Genomic DNA, 19,907 nt, shown 5'->3' with positions numbered 1-19,907 from the left:
ATTATAACACATATATATGGAAACATTGAATTTTGCGACGTTTGACACGCCATACACGAATATCACACAAAAATGGAAATATACACCATATATATACAAAGATACCACTTATATATGGAAACATTGAATTTTGCGACGTTTGACACGCCATACACGAATATCACCATTTATAGATTTAAAAGCTTTGATTAAAAATCTTGTTGCTAATTTAATACAGGTAATTTTACAATGAATAATTGTTGTGCGCGAGTGTAAAAAGCTTTATTGGTACGTTTGAAATCAATAAGCTTTATGGGTCTATATAATGTGCTAACATTCCCCACTGATAACTAAAAGGAATAACCACGTTAAAAGACACAGGGGGCCGCATGCGCTGAGGCTGTAACGGTGTTTTATAGGAGGAAAATGAACAACAGTACTTTATTTTTCACAGATATGCTCCCACAGAGATTGGCGATTTTGAATGACGAGAAATCTTCTCTGCTTGTGTCGATTAAAATTTACCTTTGAATTGTGATCGTATGTGGATCATTAGGCAACATTATGGTGTTCTATTTTTACGGATTTTTACGGATTTTGTTCAAAGAGAATCAGCAACAAAATCTTCATATTGTCACTGACTGTGTGCGATATACTATCGTGTTGCATATCCATGCCAACGGAAATAGCTTTTGATTTAAACAGATTTTATTTGTATGACGATGAAATTGCTTGTAAATTATTAGTGTTTTTAAATTTCCTAACGTCGTTTTACTCAGCATTGACATTAACGGCTATTTCGATCGAACGGTATCTTCGTGTGACACAAACGGGCTCCACGACCCGCCAGATAACAGAGGCAATGACAAAAAAGTTTCTTTAATCGTTGCTGGTTCGTCGGTTTTGATCTCATGGCCTGCTTTTGTTGTGTACGGGACGCAGCCCATTGAAATTTGAGATTCAAACGGTAACTGTTTGAATTGGCACCGACTGTACAGCTCTGAAAGAAGATAAGATGAATGTATATGTTATGGTTTTTAGTATTGTTCATATTGCAGAATTCGTTGTCACGGCGCTTATTGTTGTTGTGCTTAATTCAATAATCCTGAGAACAATATACAAGCACAGGACGTTCCTTGTTAAATCAAAATAGCGAATGGATCAATCGTCTCTTCAAGAACTGGGACAACATAATATCGTATTGGTGAAATCGTCTAGCGATGACGTTGCAACATATAAAGAGAGAGAGCAATTCAATAAACATCTCAACATCTATTACTATTAAGATCTACAGCGTACATCAAACCGCTCATGAAAATATGAATAAAATTGTTAAAGGTCAAACAGGCACTTATAGAAGAACAACAGATTGTAACAATAACACTCCTGATTTTTTTTACTGGCAATTCAGAAAAGTCAGAAACAGACAATAAGGACATACGGAGCAATACTATGCAACCCAAGGCTAGAGGATTATCGAAATCAATTCAAGATATGGTTCGGGTAACTAAAATTTCCTCGGTTAGAGTGACCCAAATGATGATTGCTTTGACCATGTCTGTTCATCCTAATCTTTCTGCATTGCCTCACACTGATCATTTGGCGTACAGTTCTCGGGGTTCATACGGATAACTATCTTACGGATACGGAGTTAGTGCTATACGAAATTGGTCTCCATACGTGCTTTATTAACAGCGCTCTAAACCCATGGATTTATGGTATGTTTAATACGAAGTTTAGATCGTATATAAAGAAGCGTTTTAAATTATTACTCTGTTGTTTTAAAGTATACATATAAAACATGTAATTAGGACAACTATATAAATTAAGAATGTTCTTTTAATCATCACCATCAACAGTGAGTTGTATTTGTTGGTATAGTAGTTTATGTTTGTTAGTTGTTTCTTGTGACGAAACAAAACATTCGATTTACGACATTGATTAGTGTTAAATTATTTAACTTAGCTATGTCTGTATGTGTTTTGGCGTTCTTGTTGATGCATTCAGTGAAATTTGTTGTGATGAACGCTGTTGAAATTCAAGGATTATGTAGTTTTCTCGGTTGCTGTACCAATTAATAAGCGCAATTGTTTACTTCTAAGAGGCTCGGACATACATTAGAAATGACACGCATTGACACCTATTGATACATATTGTACTTACCAAATATCGTGTCTCTATAGTTTATGTATAAATTAATCGGAGCTTACATTAACCATTAAAGTTTTCAGCGACTCACCGCACATTAATCAATAACAAAGTTTTGGCAATTTAATAAATATACTTAACTTAACAAACTGTAATATAATAAACGAGGACAAAATAATTGTAATTAGGTATTAGCGAGCTGACATTGTGGCAGTGTTAGAAGAAATAAATCCAAATGTATTTAGTACCTATAAACGTACGTTGTTTGCGTTTGTGAGTGCACGGCAGTCCCAAAATTAAAGTAAACAAGTTTTCACAATTTTAAATGTATATAACAAATGTGAAATTCATAAGTTGATATCATACACTTTTAATATGCCATATTACTGCATTTTTGGATTGTTTGTGAAGAACAGTAGATAACCTGTTTTGTTTTGATAATATCGAGTTGTGTGATTTGCAGTTGAAATTTTACATGTATCACATTTGTAATTGATGTACGGGATGGCATTTTTCAATTCGTGTCATTCGGTAATCATGTTGGAAAATTTTGCCAGGACATGTTATGCACTGCGTTTATATTAAAGATATCTTCTGTTAGTTATGTGATCTAGATTTGTTCCAAACAATTGCAAACTAAGAAGGACATGGACGTTCAAGTAGCCATAATAAAAAATGCTCAAGACGGTGAGAGATAGACATGCACGCCTATGTCAAACAAATCATGGCAAATTAGAGCAATACTCAGCCTAAACCACAATTGTCCTCAAATGTTCCAGTTTATATAAAATTGCAAGTCGTGAAATCTGTTGTTGATATTTAAGTGATTTGTCGGATAATTCATAATATAATGAATAATGTCGGTCCATATGGGACCCACATGTTGCCCATTAAGGACCAAGATGCAGCACATTTGAGGTCTTTGTGAGACCACATAACCATTTAGTAAGAACAGATACTAGTTGCGCGAAAATCGTGTAAATACACAATTTTTCCCATGTAATGTTTTATTTTGCACCAAAATTTTTATTCGTACCTAATTTTTTTGGGGGGCATAATTTTTTCGTACCGAAAATTTTCCTATCCACATTTTTTTTCGTAACCAAAATTTTCGTTCCCACATTTTTCTTACCCAAAATTTTCGTACCCACATTTGTTAGTCCTCACTCATTCCATCCCGCGAAACCCTTAAGGTGTCGCAACCCTAGTACGGAATGAGTGATGTATTGGACTTCATCATTGATGACGTTCAATTGAACGAATGATAAAGGGGGCTAAGTTTCGTTAAGTTGGTGCACATAGTCGCGATTTGGGAGTCTTGAAAACTGGCCTAACACGTTGGCTGAAAGTGGTGTGTGTTTTTATTGCGCAATCGCTACTTGGCCGGAAGCGTAATCTCAACCCCAAAACAGTTCAACCCCCAGCAGACAATTAACGCGCTAGACAATTCAAATTCGATTTAAAATAATACGCGATTTTATTCCTAAATTAATTTATAAGTTCATATTACGTTTAACATATGAAGCTGAACCCGTTTTATCATTAAAATACATAGTTTCGCAAGTTTTGACAAAACCGGAATTACAAAATGCGGTATGTGGATACACCGAAATCCCCGTAATTACCGAAATCAAACTTTGATTAAAACAATGTTTAATTAGTGATTTCAGTGTATTTCGCAACAATCTATATTAAAATACGCAGATTTTCGATAAATAATCAATATTATTGGGGATTTCGGGGGATCTCGGGAATTTCTGGGGATTTGGGTAATTACGGGTCGGTATTTCTTGACACCCGTCAAAATGGCTGACATCGTCAGAAAGAACGCTAAGAAAGTATTTACAAAATACCATCATCACAAATGATGTAAAGTGAGCGCTACTTAGCTGTTTTGTAGATAAGTATACGATCCATTGAAAAACACTAACATTTGACATAAAAAACGCCAGTGGATATGGAAATCTTCAGCGTACGAAATTGCAGGCATTTAACAATAAAAGCTTTTATTAATGAAAGTGCACAAACTCAGTAACTGGCAAACATATGCATTAGTATGTTGTTTCGTGATTATTTAGAAACGACTACATAATTCTTGTGGTTCAGCCAGTGAAACTCAACAGAAATAAGTATTAAAAGTTTTCCATCAGACAACAAATTGCCAACTTAATACAAGGTAAGTGGTTTATATTATTTAACATATTGCAAGCTTAGGGTTCATATTGACTTTCAACAGTTTTATAAATTATATGAACAATAACAAACAGCAAAGGGGCCGGATGTCTGAAAAAAACATTAATTGAAATAGAATCTCTGCGATCACTTTCGATACCATCATTATATACACAGTACAACAATAACAAGCTATTAATTATAATAGATTAATGTCATTATTTTAATTTTATTGTTTGCATTAATTTGGACACTTCGTTTCAGAATTGTAAGCCCGGTGTTTAATTACCATTTTTAATCTTATGATTGAATCAATGCACGTCTAACAAGTTCAATTGACTTGTTCGTGAAAAATGAAACACACTGCATGTAGCACGCAAACCTTTGTTAACTTTAATTACTGGTATAAAAAAATATGTTTCATTGTTGTTGTTTTTTATATTAAATTTTAGTGAAGTTCTTATACTGCTAATTTATTGTTTGTTATGTTACATTGACGGTTATAAGTATTCAGACCACATTAATTCTGAAGTTAATGACTAACTAGTATTTGTATAGATTAAAGGGTGAGTTTTTTTATTATAACTTACACTGTTAAAAACTGATGGTGAATACACCCTCAGTGCATGTTATTTCATTCGCTCTCGTATGGTATGAAATTACTGAGTGTGTATATCCCATACACCATCACTCACTTACTAAAGCTTGATTGGTCATTGTCGGCCCGGGTACTACTTACATGTACCCCGGGTACTCTAAAGTATACTTACATGTATCCCGGGTATGGTAAATATACTTAAATGTTCCCGGTGATATTAGACTGTACCCGAGTTGTATATCCGCCAAAAATCTGATGTCGTAAAACGTGCTACCGATTACCGTAAAACAATATTGTTTACCTTAAACAAACTTCTCTTTTAAAAAATATGCATCAACATGCTTGTTGAGTATGAGTTTTGATAATATAAAGGATGTTTAACAGAAAATTGACAAAAATGTGAACATAATTAACTTTTACAAATTAGCCAACAACAACCGATTTAGCGTTAAAATTCCCCGTTATGTTTTAGTGTATTCATAGTACCCGAGCCGACAATGACCAAAGGAGCCTTACTAACTGTATAATGCTTATAACTCACAAACTTCCTTTACCTTGTTTTGTTTATCAACCTGAAATTTATGTAAATTCCAGCTTTTTTTACTTTAATTTTTCATTCAATTGATTACGCAATTTTTTAGATATCTCATGGGAAATTATTTGACTCTTTGGATTTTCATGACGACAAGGCCAAGCTAAAAGTGGCATTTTATTTTAAAAACGAATCTAAAATGTATTTTAGTATTGTGTGTTTGTAACGATAATTCAGTGTTTTTCAGAAAATTTGAGTATCCAGTTATATGGCCGGCAACTGTGCAGTAAAACGAAAGTATTTGTGACATTTTACTTGATATATTTGGGAAAAGTAGCCGGCATCTAGAGTAAATGTAACCGGCGAAATGGCCGGCTGCCGGTAATTAAAGACAACACTGATAATGGTAAACTAAATAAAATAACTCGCTGCGACTGGATTACGGCTTTGTAAAATTGTTTTTTGGGTCATAATGGTTAGCATTTAATAGAAATGTTATTAAAAAATATTGTCATTTGTTTTATAATTAATTTTGAGAATGGGATGGAAGAACAGAAAATGAAAGGGTATACATTAATGGAAATTAGAAGTCTCCTGTGAGCCCGGGGCAAGTAGATTTTGGCCTGGGCAACTCAATTTCTTAAGTTGGTTGTCCGGCCGGGCAACTAGGTTTTTTTTAAAGCTTAAAACAATTCAGTGCAACAAAAATTGAATAACAATTGACCACCATGGATCAATACTAGTTAAATAACATTCATTATTTAGGAATAGGAAATGATTTAATTCAGACTCATAATAATACATCATGCATTGAACATGTGTAATGTCAGCAATTTTATTTAATTATCTATTATTTTATTAAAAGAATGTATCATATACACATGTACATATTTCTGGGCTCGTTATTCTTTATCTGGGCAACAAAAATTCTAAAGATGGATGCCCATGCGGGCAACAAATAGTAGGAAGTTAGTTTCAATCCCTGGCATATCATTGTACCTTTATTGATATAAGCATTCCATTAAAGTTGTGATTGAGGTAAGCTTTTTGTTTATAGTTTGTTTACTTTTTAGCTCGACTATTATATATGAAATATATATAGTGGAGCTATCCTACTCACCCCGGCGTCGGCGTTTCCGTGCCTGTTAGCGTTAGCATGCAAATGTTAAAGTTTGCGTACTACCCCAATTATTTCATATTTTGCATACTTGTTTACCAACATCACCCCAACCTATAAACAAGAGCAGACAATTGTATCAAGCATTTTGACAGAATTATTGCCCCTTTTATACTTAGAATATGCATATTATTGATAAACCTATGTTAAAGTTTGCGTACCACCACAAATATTTTCAATGTCCCTTGACATATTGCTTTCATATTTTGCATACTTCTTAACCAACATGACCCCAACCTATAAACAAGAGAAGACATCTCAATCAAGCATTTTGTAATAATTATGGCCCTTTTTCCACTTAGAATATGCATATTATTGATAAATCTATGTTAAAGTTTGCGAACTACCCCAAATATTTTCAATGTCCCTTGACATATTGCTTTCATATTTTGCATACTTATTTACCAACATAACCCCAACCTACAAACAAGAGCAGACAACTGTATCAAACATTTTGTAAGAATTATGGCTCTTTTTTTCACTTAGAATATGCATATTATTGTTAAATCTATGTAAAAGTTTGCGTACCACCTCAAATATTTGCAATGTCTCTTGACATATTGCTCTCATATTTTGCAAACTTCTTTACCAACATGACCTCAATCTACAAACAAGAGCAGACAACTGTGTCAAGAATTGTGTAAGAATTATGGCCCTTTTTTCACTAAGATTAATATATTGATATTAATCTATGTTAAACTTGCGTACCACCTCAAATATTTTCAATGTCCCTTGACATATTGCTCTCATATTTTGCAAACTTCTTAACCAACATGACCCTTATCTATATACAAGAGCAGACAACTGTGTCAAGCATTTTGCAAGAATTATGGCCCTTTTTTCCATTATAATATGCATATTACTTTAGTTACATAGACATAACTTTCTTATATATGATCAGATTTTATTAAGACTTTGACAAAACAATACTTACCCTGAATACCACAATTGATTCTACCCAAACAATAACCCACGCCCCAACCCAGAATGCCCCCCCAGTCTATGCTGGGGAACACATTGGTTTTGCCCTGCTGGTTTGTTGGTAAGTTGTTTTTTTTGTTGGTTTGCATCAAACTTTAACATGGGCCATAACTTATGCAATATTGAAGATAGCAACTTGATATTTGGCATGCATGTGTATCTCATGGAGCTGCACATTTTGAGTGGTGAAAGGTCAAGGTCATTATTCAAGGTCAAAGGTGCAATATATGGGGAACATATTGTTTCACAAACACATCTTGCTTAAGACTCCTATAAAAGCTGAAATAGTGTCAACAATCTTAATGTACAGCACCGTTTCATTTGCAATCAATATTTTAATAATTCAAATATTGTGCCACATTTAATTATAATGCTTTTTGAAACAAAAATGATTTGTGACCCACATTTATTTATAGTTTTATTAATTAAAGCTTATATTGTGATTCTCTCGTATATTCTGATATCAGGGTCGAGTTCAAAAATAGTTCCGTCTTCTTAAAACCATGGCCGTCAGGGGCAGGGCAGTTTTCCTTATTGGCTATAGTAAAATCTGTTTACCACTCTAGAAAACACATTTAATGTCCGTCCTTTAAGAAACCTGGTCATGTCCTTTGTTCTAATGATATCTTGGCTGCATTTCAAATACTGTTTCGGTTCCTTGAAAAACATGGCTGCCAGTTGGGGGGGAATTTTTCTTATACGGATGTAGTGAAACCTTGTTAAGGCACTTATTAACACATTTATTCGCAAATCTTCATGCAATTTGTTCAGAACATGTGTATCAAATAAATATCGGCCAAGTTTGAAACAGGGTAATCTGAGCTAAAAAATTGTTAATATATTAAATATACAAAAAACATGTTTATACCACAGGAGTCACTTTGTTTTTCTAATCTTCATAATCATCGAGATGAATATTTTACTTCGAAACTAGCATTAGGCATATAAATTAATCATTAATGTTCCATAAAGTACTTTCATTTCTTAGCACAGCTGTTTTCAGAGAAACAAATTTGTTCGTACCCAATTTTTTTTTCATACCCATTTATTCGTACTCAAATATTTTTCGTACCCACATTTTTTCGTACCTAATTTTTTATTCGTACTTTTTTTTTTCGTACCCAAATAGTTTTTCGTACCCTTATTTGTTTGTACCCTTTTTTCGTACTCAAATTTTTTTTCGTACCCATTTGTTTTTATTTTTTCGTAACCACATATTTTTTCGTATCAATTTTTTTTTAGAAATATGGAATGAGTGATGTATTGGACGTCATCATTGATGACGTTCAATCGAACGAATGATAAAGGGGGCTAAGTTTCATTAAGCTGGCGAGAATCACTGCGATTTGAGGCGCTTGAAAACTGGTCGCTAACTTTTGCTGAAATTTGACATGTATATGGAGAAGAATGCGATCTACCTGTTGGCGTAGGCGTTATACCTGGGGAAAATCAAGTTTTCGAGTATTTTGTGTTGAAATATTTTTATGGGAAAGGCCACGCGCGTATGACGTCATGAAAAGCGCTTAGGCTAGCTTCCATCTTGTTAATAAACAAAGAAACTAAGTTACGCGTTATTAATTCAGTTAGGCGTTTAATCGATAAACAAAGACGTAATGATTGTGTTTGAATATCAAACGGTAGTTCACATGCATGTCTTTTGTGCACATTGTGTTTTTTTAATGAACATGACATAAATCTATGTGTTATTCAACGTATTGTGTGCGACGAGTTGAGGAAAGGTTTACACGGCTAGGCTTTCCGAGATAAATGTAAGTACACACTGTTATTAGAATGGTATTCTATTTATCCGATAATATCTTGAATATAAATGATATTGAGACAATTACATTATTAGGGTTTAATAATTTATTATTTAATCAATAAATAAACGCGAGCAGCAAATCAATTAATTTCGTTTGTAGTGGAAACCGAAAGTAAACAAACCAACCGTCAAAATGGCTGACGACATAGCAACGTAGGAATGAACACTTAAAAATTATTTACAAAATAAGATCATCCGAAGTGATGTAAAGTGAACGCTAGTTAGCTAATTTGAAGATAAGTATACGATCCAATGCAAATCAATAAAATTTGCCATAAAAAAACACCAGTGGATATGGAAATCTTCAGCGTCCGAAATAGCAGACGGCGTCAATGACTGCCAATACAGGTTCGAAAAGAACGCGAGAAAGTATTAACAAAATTACATAATTAAAAATGATGTAAAGTGAAGGCTAATTCGCTGTTTTGTAGATAAGTATACGATCTATTGAAAAACCATAACATTTGATATAAAAACACCCGTGGATATGGAAATCTTCAGCGTACCAAATAGCAGACATCATGCGGCGTCTAATCTGAGTCTACGCTGTTTGCCAAGGCCCAGTGATTAATCTAGAAGTTTGCTTCAATGAGTCCCAGGACTCACATATTTGAAAACAATGAGTCCCATAGAAATTCAATGAGTCCCAAACTTTATTCATGAGTCCTTGCGTGTTTTCCCTGGGGGCTGAAGAAAAAATGAAAGTTTCATCAGTCAACACTGTTACAAATTCCGATTTCTTCAATGTATCTGTAACTTTATTCCAAGCATCTTCTGCCAAGCAATCTAGAAAATCATAGACTGATTCTGGTGACTGGTAGTTAATTTTATTTTTGGGATAAAATTTCTAAGTCCTTTACATTGAAATCATGAAGCAACTGAACAAGAGATTGGAATTTTGACAAAGGCAAATCCTCCTTGATCATCCATTCAAGTGTCTTGAACATGACTTCAATAGCTTTATCTTTATCAGATGAGCCCTTTTGCAAAGCTACAGCCAGGCTTTGTTTCATTTGGGGTACAACACGTACAGCATTTACATGGTCTGGGTGACCTGCATGTCGTACCAAAGTTGTATTCTGGTAGTTTCTATTGTGCATTTGTTGAACCATGCTATTTTTAGCGTTGTTCTCGTCGCAAATAGAACAATACATAAAGTTGTCATGCGTGTCTGTTCTTTCAACAAATCTAAGCCAAGAGTACATTGAAAGCCATTTGGTCAAAAACTCACGTTTCTTTGGCTGGCTTACATCTCGGACGCTTGCGCTTGGTTGTTCCTTCTCTTCGTTAACACTCGCGGATAAATCGAGCGAGTCATCATGTCCGCCAGTATCGGGCCGCCAAAAATTAACAAGAGTTTGCTGCTTTGTGTCAAGCTTTAACACTTTCTTTGGTGGCATTTTTTCTTAATGCAGCCGAACGAATATTATCATCCGGGCTCTTTAAAATTAATCTCGACGAAGCAAATTTAGAACGAATACACTGATTGGTTATTTTTAGCATATGCGGCTCTGTAAGCCAATGAAAATGTGTCTTGTAGAATTTTAACAGCGTGATACATACGGCGTCGTAAAATATATGCATTCGTGAGAAATACAAACACGGATTTGTATGCGTCCTCGAGGACGCTTATACTTCGCTACGGTGCGTTTTTTCCGATTTTGATGCGTCAGAGACGCAGGACGCGGACCTAGATTAATCACTGGCCTAAGGCCGATAGTATAATGAATGGAAATGCACAAACTCAGTAACTGGCAAGCATATATGCATTAGTAGGTTGTTTCGTGATTATTAAGAAACGACTACATAATTCTTTTGGTTCAGCCAGTGCAACTAAACAGAAATAAGTATAAAAAGTTTCTACACCTGACAACAATGAGCCAACTTAATACAAGGTAAGTTGTTTACATTATTTAAAATATTGCAAGCTTACAGTATACAACAATAAACAGCTGGTACAATGTAATGTCATTGTTTTAATTTTAATAAGCCCGTGGTTAATTACCCTTTTTAATCTTATGGATCAATGCATCTCTAACACCTTCAATTGACTTGTTCATGAAAAATATACACCCTCAGTGCATGTTATCCCATACACCATCAATCACTTACTAAGGCTCGATTGGTCATTCTCGGCTCGGGTACTACTTACCGGTACATGTACCCCGGGTACTCTTAACTTTACTTACATGTTCCCCGGGTACGGTAAATAAACTTAAACATACCCGCAAATATTAGATTGTATCCGAGTTGTATATCCGCCAAAAATCCAATGTCGTTAAACATGCAATATTGTTTACCTTAAACAACCTTCTCTTTTAAAAAATCTGCATCAACATGCTTTTTAGTTTGAGTGTTGAGAGGACGCCGTAGGAATAAGCAAGTAATCAAGAATACGTCTCTGTTTCTGCTTTTATTTCCTTCATGTATTATGACGATAAGGATTGACGACTAACATTGACGACAATGATCACAAGCATTTACGACTAACACTGACAACAAGCATTGGCGACTAGATGTAACATTGACGATTCTCTACAATAAATGAAATTAACAATAAAAAATGAATAATAAGATTATAGTACAACAGATATGCTTTTCAAAGTATAATATAATAGCATACACTCATTAGAATAAGAGGTTTCATAAATAACAATTTGAAACATTTTCAATCAATATCGAAATATCTTATACAATATTTATTACACAGCATGAATTAATTGTTAAAACATAATATAAATACCGAATATGGTGTTCCCCATTTAACGGACCTTGCAAACCAAATAATGTTTCTTTTAAAAAATCTATGACGGTAAAAAGTGAACCTGCGATGTCGTGGAAAATATTATACTTGACGACGTCATACAATGACGCGACTTTAAACAATTTAAGATTTAAAATTAAATCACATTATTGATTTTAACAATGAGTTTTGATAATATAAATGCCATTGAACAGAAAATTGACATAAATGTAAACATAATTAATTTTTACAAAATAGCCGACAACAACCGATTTAGTGTTAAAATTCCCGGGTATGATTTAGTATATTTACCGTACCAAGGGTTTGGGCCTTACTAACTGTATTATTATTATATCTCACCGACTACCTTTACCTTGTTGTGTTTATCAACCTGAAACTTATGTTAAATCCGGCTTTCTTTACTTTTATTTTTCATTCATTTGATTACACAATTGTTGACGTATCTCGTGGAAAATTATTTGAATCTTTGGATTTTACTGACGACAAGCTGGAAGTGTCAATTTATTTTAAAAACGAATCTAAGGTTTATTTACATGTAAGTATTGTGTGTTTGTCATGCATAATTCAGTGTTTTCCAGAAAAATTTGAGTAGCCAGTTATATGGCCGGCAACTATGCAGTAAAACGAAAGCATTTGTGACATTTACTTGATATATTTGGGAAAAGTAGCCGGCATCAAGAGTAAATGTAACCGGCAAAATCGCTGGTTGCCGGTATTTAAGTTAAGAGAACACTGATAATAGTAAACTAAATCTTTACGACAGGATTACAGCTTTGTAAAATTGTTATTTGGGTGATAATGGTTAGCAATTCATACAAATGTTATTAAAAATATTGTGCTTTAAAATTAATTTTGAGAATGGGATGGAAGAACAGAAAATGAAGAGTATACAGGGATGGAAATAAGTGGTTTCCCGTGAGCCCAGGGCAAGTAGATTTTGGCCTGGGCAACTCATTTTCAAAAGTTGGTAAACTTCTTTTTTTTTTAAAGCATAAAACAATACAGTGCAATAAAAATTGAAAAACAATTGATCACCATGGATCAATACTAGTTAAATAACATTCATTATTTAGGAATCGGACATGATTCAATTCAGGCTCATAATAATACATCATGCATTGAACATGTGTATTGTCAGCAAATGTATATAATTATCTATTATAATAATATTCACATGTTGATACATGTTGTATTTCTGGGCTGGTTATTCTTTATCTGGGCAACCAAAATACTAAAGATGGTTGCCCACAATATAAAAAAAAATTAGTTTCAATCCCTGGCATATCATTGTAACTTTATTGTTTAACTGCATTGCATTAAAGTTGTGATTGAGGTTAGCTTGTTGTTTATAGTATATTTACTTTTTAGCTCGACTATTATATATGAAACATATATAGTGGAGCTATCCTACTCACCCCGGCGTTGGCGCGCGCATTGGAATGTGTGCGTACCACCTCAAATATATTTCCTATGTCCATTGACATATTGCTTTTATATTTTGGATACTTCTTTACCAACATAACCCAAATCTATAAACATGAGCAGACAACTGTATCAAGCATTTTAACAGAATTAGGCCCTTTTTCACTTAGAATATGCATATTATAGATAAATCTATGTTAAAGTTTGCATACCACCTCAAATATTTTCTATGTCCCTTGACATATTGCTTTCATACATGTATTTTGCTTCTTAACCAACATGACCCCAATGTATAAACACAAGCAGATAACTGTATCAAGCATTTTGTAACAATTATGGCCTTTTTTTCATTAAGAAAAAGCATATAATTGATAAATCTATTTTAAAGTTTGCGTACCACCTTTAAATTGCCACAACTTCTTTATTATGCTCCCCCCCAAATTTTTTAAGGGGGGAGCATATAGTCGCCGCTTCGTCTGTCCGTCCGTGCACAATTTTTGTCCGGGCTGTTTCTCAGCAACTAATGACTGGAATTCAATTAAACATAATGGGAAGCTTCACTACCAAGAGGAGACATGCATATTATCAGCCGGTTCTGGTCGGATGATTTTTCACAGAGTTACAATGTATGGCCCTTTGAAATTTTCCATTAACTGTACATAAAGTGCAATTCTTGTCCGGGCTATTTCTCAGCAACCAATGACTGGCATTCAATAAAATTTATGGGAAACTTCACTACCAAGAGGACATGTGCATATTATCAGCCGGTTCTCGTCGGATGATTTTTCACAGGGTTATGGCCCTTTGAAATTTTACATTGAACATATAGTGCAATTCTTGTCAGAGCTATTTCTCAGCAACTTATTATGGGAATTCACTGAAACAGCATGGGAAGCTTCACTACCAACAGGAGATGTGCATATTATCAGCCGGTTATGTTCGGTTGATTTTTCACAGAGTAATGGCCCTTTTACATTTTCTATAAACTGTACATATTTATGTAGTGCAATTCTTGTCCGGGCTATTTCTCCCCAACTACTGACTGGAATACAATAAAGCTTTATGGGAAGCTTAACTACCTCTAGGAGATGCGCATGTTATAAGTGGGTTCGGGTTACATGATTTATTTAGAGAGTTATGGCCCTTTGAAATTTTTAAGTTACTTAACCATCCATTGTATTATTTTGTCCAGAGTTATGCCCCTCAAGACGTTTCCTTTTATCTGAATATATAGTGCAATATTGTGACCAAAAAACCTTTGGGGAGCATCACCCGTCTCCGATTGTTTCTTGTTTATCATCAAATTTGATTCATGCTTTGACAAAACAACACTAACCTGACATACTACAATGGACACCACCCAAACATGAAATAAAATCTTATTAGTTTGTTTTATGTCTTTACAAATGTTAAATGTTTTCGTACCAAAATAGTTTTCGTACCTTCATTTTTTTCGTTCCCTATATTTTTTCGTACTCTAACTTGTTTTTGTAACCAAATTTTTTTTCGTACCTAAATTTTTTTCGTAACCAATTTTTTTCGTACCCATTTTTTTCTTACCGAAATGTTTTTCGTACCCAAATTTTTTCGTACCCAATTTTTTTTTTCGAACCCTTTTTTTTCGTATCAAAATGTTTTTCGTACCCAAATTTGTTCGTACCCAAATTTTTTTTCGTACCTAAATTGTTTCGTACCCAAATTTTTGTCGAAATAATCGGCTTTCAATTTGAATTGATCTCCCCACTCATTCCATCCCGCGAAACCCTTAAGGTGTCGCAACTCTAGTATGGAATGAGTGATGTATTGGACGTCATCATTGATGACGTTCAATTGAACGAATGATAATGGGGGCTAAGTTTCGTTAAGCTGAGGCAAATCACTGCGATTTGAGGGTCTTGAAAACTGGCCCAACACGTTTGCTGAAATTTGACATGTATATGAACCAGAATGCGATCTACCTGTTGGCGTAGGCGTTATATCTGAAAAAAAAAATCAAGTTTTGCGAGTATTTTGTGTTTAAATATTTTTATGGGAAACCACACGCGCGAAAATAAACATTGTGACGTCACGTCATGAAAAGCGCTTAGGCTAGCTTCCATCTTGTTACGAAACAAAGAAACTAAGGTACGCGTTATTAATTCAATAAACAGTAAGGCGTTAAATCGATAAACAACGACGTAATTATTGTGTTTGAATATCAATATGAAGTACACTCGCATTTCTTTTGTGCAGAGTGTGGTTGTTTAGATATACATGACATAAATCTATGTGTTATTGTGTGCGACAAGTTGAAGAAAGATTTACACGGCGAGGCTTTCCGAGACGTGTCGGATAAATGTACGTACACACTGGTATTAACATGGTATTCTATTTATCCGATAATATCTTTAATCTACATTATAATGAGACAAATACATCATTAATTTAGGGTTTAATTATTGAGTCAATAAATAAACGTGAGCAGCAATTCAATTTAGTATAAACGACACGCTTACCTTAATGACGACGATAATCCAATATTTATAACAATTACAATTATGTATCACAGTATGATAAACACACAATCCGTAATACGTTTTTGCATTCGTTCGATGCTTTAAGCAAATAAATGACTGTTAAAAACATCCAGAGAATTAAACTTAAAATTGATTGTTTTGACAAATAAATTACGTCACACGACATACGTCATAAATTGCGCAATCAGTTGCATGCAAAATAAAAGTACGGAAAGCCGGTTTGAGAATTTTTTATGTAGAGGAGAAAAATAGTATGATATTAACAATAACAAACGGCAAGCGGGGACGGACTTCTCAAAAAAGCATTAATTGAAATAGTTTCATGTATATTAAAATCTCTGCAATATCTTTGGTTACCATCATCAAATACACAGAAAAAATAAAATACAATGTAAGTATCATGTGTACTTGAATTTGTCCGACGAGTTGAAGAAAGGTTTACACGGCGAGGCTTGCCGTGAGCAACATAAAGTGCGTAACAAATAAACAAAATAATCAAACATTATAATAATTTAACGTAGCACATTGAAATATCTATTGCAACCGACACCGTTTTATAGCGAAGTTTGGTGACTCAATTTCAGCTTTAACAAGAGTTATAAAAAAACTTAATTTAGTATAAACGTCACGCTTACCTAATGGCTTCGCCTCGGTTGACAGTATTTCCTCAAGTTGACAAATTTACTGTCACCCTGTCAGCCATGTAATATTTATATAATATAAAATCAAAGCGCTGATTGCATTGCAAAATGAATTCAACACTATCTTATGCAAAGCTATAATGATGTTTCAATAAAATACTCAGAATTTTGTAGACACAGAAAAAGGCTTAATGCTAATCGATAGTGTTTAAGATGGGATGTCCGACAAACTGCAGTTGTTTGCTCTTTTCACGCTTTTAATAGTATAGTCATGGGAAATGAAGTTCTACTTTTTAAGGCAGCTAATCGAACGGCTTCGAAACAATAAAAATGTCTGCGAGTTTTATGGTTAATATCATGTGATATGTATATTAAAATCTTTGCGAGAACTTTGGTTACCATCATCAAATGCACTGAAATAAATAGGTTTTCAATTTTATTTCATCTCCCCACTCATTCCATCCCGCGAAACCCTTAAGGTGTCGCAACTCTAGTAATCGATTTTCAATTTGATTTGGTCTGTCCACTCATTCCATCCCGCGAAACCCTTAAGGTGTCGCAACTCTACTAGTCTAGTATATTAAAATCTTTGCGAGAACTTAGGTTACCATCATCAAATGCACTGAAATATGGAATGAGTGCTATATTGACGTCATCAATTCGTTAAGCTCCAGGGTATAGCCGCGATTTGAGGCGCTTGAAAGCTGGCCCAACACTTTTGCTGAAGATTGACATGTATATGGACCAGAACGCAATCTACACGATGGCGTATTAGTCATATTTGTGAAAAATCCAGTTTTTGATTTAATCCCGAAAAAGTGGTATTTTTTATTGCGGAATCGCTATAAAAACGCGCTTGGCCGGAAGTAGCGCTGTTCGTGACGTTAACACATCTTCTGGTGACGTTACAATGTTATGGTTTGCACGCAGCATTTGCCAGATTATTATTATTTTATGTTTCAATCATTTAGTTGATAACTAGTAATACTACAAACTTCGTTCACGTGTATATACTATTTAAATAATCAACGACGGAATTATTGTGTTTAAATATCATCAATACTGAGGCCCGCGCTTTGTGCAGTGTACAGTTGTTCAAATAGGTGTGACAGAAAACTAGGTAAGTGTCAATTGTGTTCTTGAATTTGTCCAACGCGTTGAATTGTATATACCAATAGGCCTAACACGCGAGAAAGTTTGTAAACCCATTTAGTTCTTACACAACTTAGCTTGATGTTTTGTCCGGCATCGGGGATTCGGTGCTAGTGCATAAGTGTGTTTGTTAGCCTGGGTGGTTACACCGGAAATATAGTGTTGCGTTTTTGTCTTGGCAATTCCAGCCATAAACTTATAGTTTAATCGTCTTGCGAACCCTTAAATTAACATTGGCGACGAGGATTTGTGATAGGCGAGTGTCGGCTCACAGTTTTGAACGTCAATTCGGCATTTTCAAGTTTAAAAATTTGATTTGTTTGTCATCAATCGATGTCTTGGTAGAAACATTCACTGAAAAATGGCGACATTCATTGGAAAAATTGATAATTTCGATGACAGTACGGAGTCGAGGAACTGTTACAGTAAATTGTTGGGGAAATATTATACTGCTAATGAGATAGCCAACGAAAAGAGTGTGCTAGCTCTTCTGTCATTAGTCGGTGGAAGAACTTACCAGATTTTGAGAGATTTGACTTCCCCAGACAAACCAGGTACAAAGACCTATAAAGTACTATGTGAACTGTTGCAGAAATACTTCAACCCTAGACCATAAGTGATAGTGGAACGCTTTCGATTCTATAAAAGGGATCAGATAACGGATGTGTCTGTAAAAGACATGAACGTAAGACCCCGGGCTATTTCAGCATTTCCAAAATAAATGCCAGTTTGGTGATCATTCAAGATCCCAAGCCCATTTTTATTTCGTACCCAAATTATTTTTGGCATATTTTTTCGTAACCAAAATTTTCGTACCCACATTTTTCTTACCCAAAATTTTCGTAATCACTCATTCCATCCCGCGAAACACTTAAGGTGTCGCAACTCTAGTAAATACAGCACGTGGACATAAAGAAATGTGACTGAGTTTAGCTTAGTGTTAAAATATATATTTATTACAGAAACATTATCGCAACTTCAACTTTTGTACGCTCAACCTTTGCTCTATTATGACCTACGACATTGATGAACCCGACTGCTTCATAAAGATACATGTTTATATTTAATCAACAATAATAAACTAATAAGTTGACAAGAACGAGGAATGTTCAAAAAAATGACATTAACGTTCTCTTCGAATTGTTAACACTAATACATTTCAAAATGACAATGATACAGCCAAAAACCAAAATAGTCGATGAATCTTTGTTTCCTATAGAAAAACTCACATATTTTTCCATAGTTTGTGGAATGCATCGAAGTTTATGCTCTTTGAACGAGCTTATGCTTTGACAAAGCAAATGACTATCAAATTTTTTAAGACCGTGGAAAATAACTGGTATGAAATTTGCCTGTTTGCATTGCAAGTTACAATTAATGTGTGAAGCTCAGATAAATTTGCCTGTGGTATGATCGTGATGTCTAGCTTTTTTATCTGATGATTTAAAACATTTTTTGCATAGAGAGCAATGTTTAGCCAATCGAAACGTGTTTTCCTCGCTCGAGGTCAAATTTAATGGTTTTATATTGTTTAATTGTTCTTCTATTGTTTGAGCTTCTCTCATTAGACATTCAATTAGCTTTTAAGGTGCATCAACACCTCTTTACAAGACAGTGTCTTTTGAAAAGTTGGGATCGGTTGATACCACTTTATAACCAAATGAACAAGGTTCTAAGAGTTGTGTTTGAATAGTAGAACCTAACTGTGATGTTGTGTCTACGGGTTTGTTTAAAGTTTCAAAGTCTGCATCAATGACGGGAGGTACACGTAATGACTTTTCAAAATCTTTAAATTCTAAGAAACAATCTTCTTTCGTTGGTTATTCAATTTTTTGTTCACCATGTACTTGACAATATAAAATATGTTCTTGTAATAGTCGTTCATATGTAAACCCGTGTAAACAATACGGACAGTAATGATTAAAGTTTGTTGATTGGTTTACATGTTTAAGAAAAATTATTGAAATTGGTAATCAAACAGTAATGTGATTTGTTTACATCTG

General features: G+C 34.3%; 1 long non-coding RNA gene across 3 annotated transcripts in view; it reads right to left on the bottom strand.

Annotated features, from left to right (window-relative positions):
- Positions 1-45: 45 nt before the first annotated feature.
- LOC127875935 (uncharacterized) overlaps positions 46-19,907 on the bottom strand; it is a 94,791-nt gene continuing 74,929 nt past the window's right edge. Inside the window, exons 1-3 of one of the 3 annotated variants that reach the window (XR_008047517.1) lie at positions 10,641-11,016; positions 9,916-10,096; positions 46-979 (exon numbers count right to left, since the gene is read on the bottom strand). This is a non-coding gene — a long non-coding RNA (uncharacterized LOC127875935). Of the gene's footprint in view, positions 980-9,832; positions 10,097-10,640; positions 11,031-19,907 lie in introns of those variants that run through there. The other 2 variants (XR_008047518.1, XR_008047516.1) reach the window with 2 other exon arrangements.

Source organism: Dreissena polymorpha, chromosome 4, assembly GCF_020536995.1.
Source record: "Dreissena polymorpha isolate Duluth1 chromosome 4, UMN_Dpol_1.0, whole genome shotgun sequence".
NCBI lineage: Eukaryota > Metazoa > Mollusca > Bivalvia > Myida > Dreissenidae > Dreissena > Dreissena polymorpha.
The sequence above is the reverse complement of the archived record's forward strand: the minus strand, read 5'-3'. Positions and strand labels throughout refer to the sequence as shown.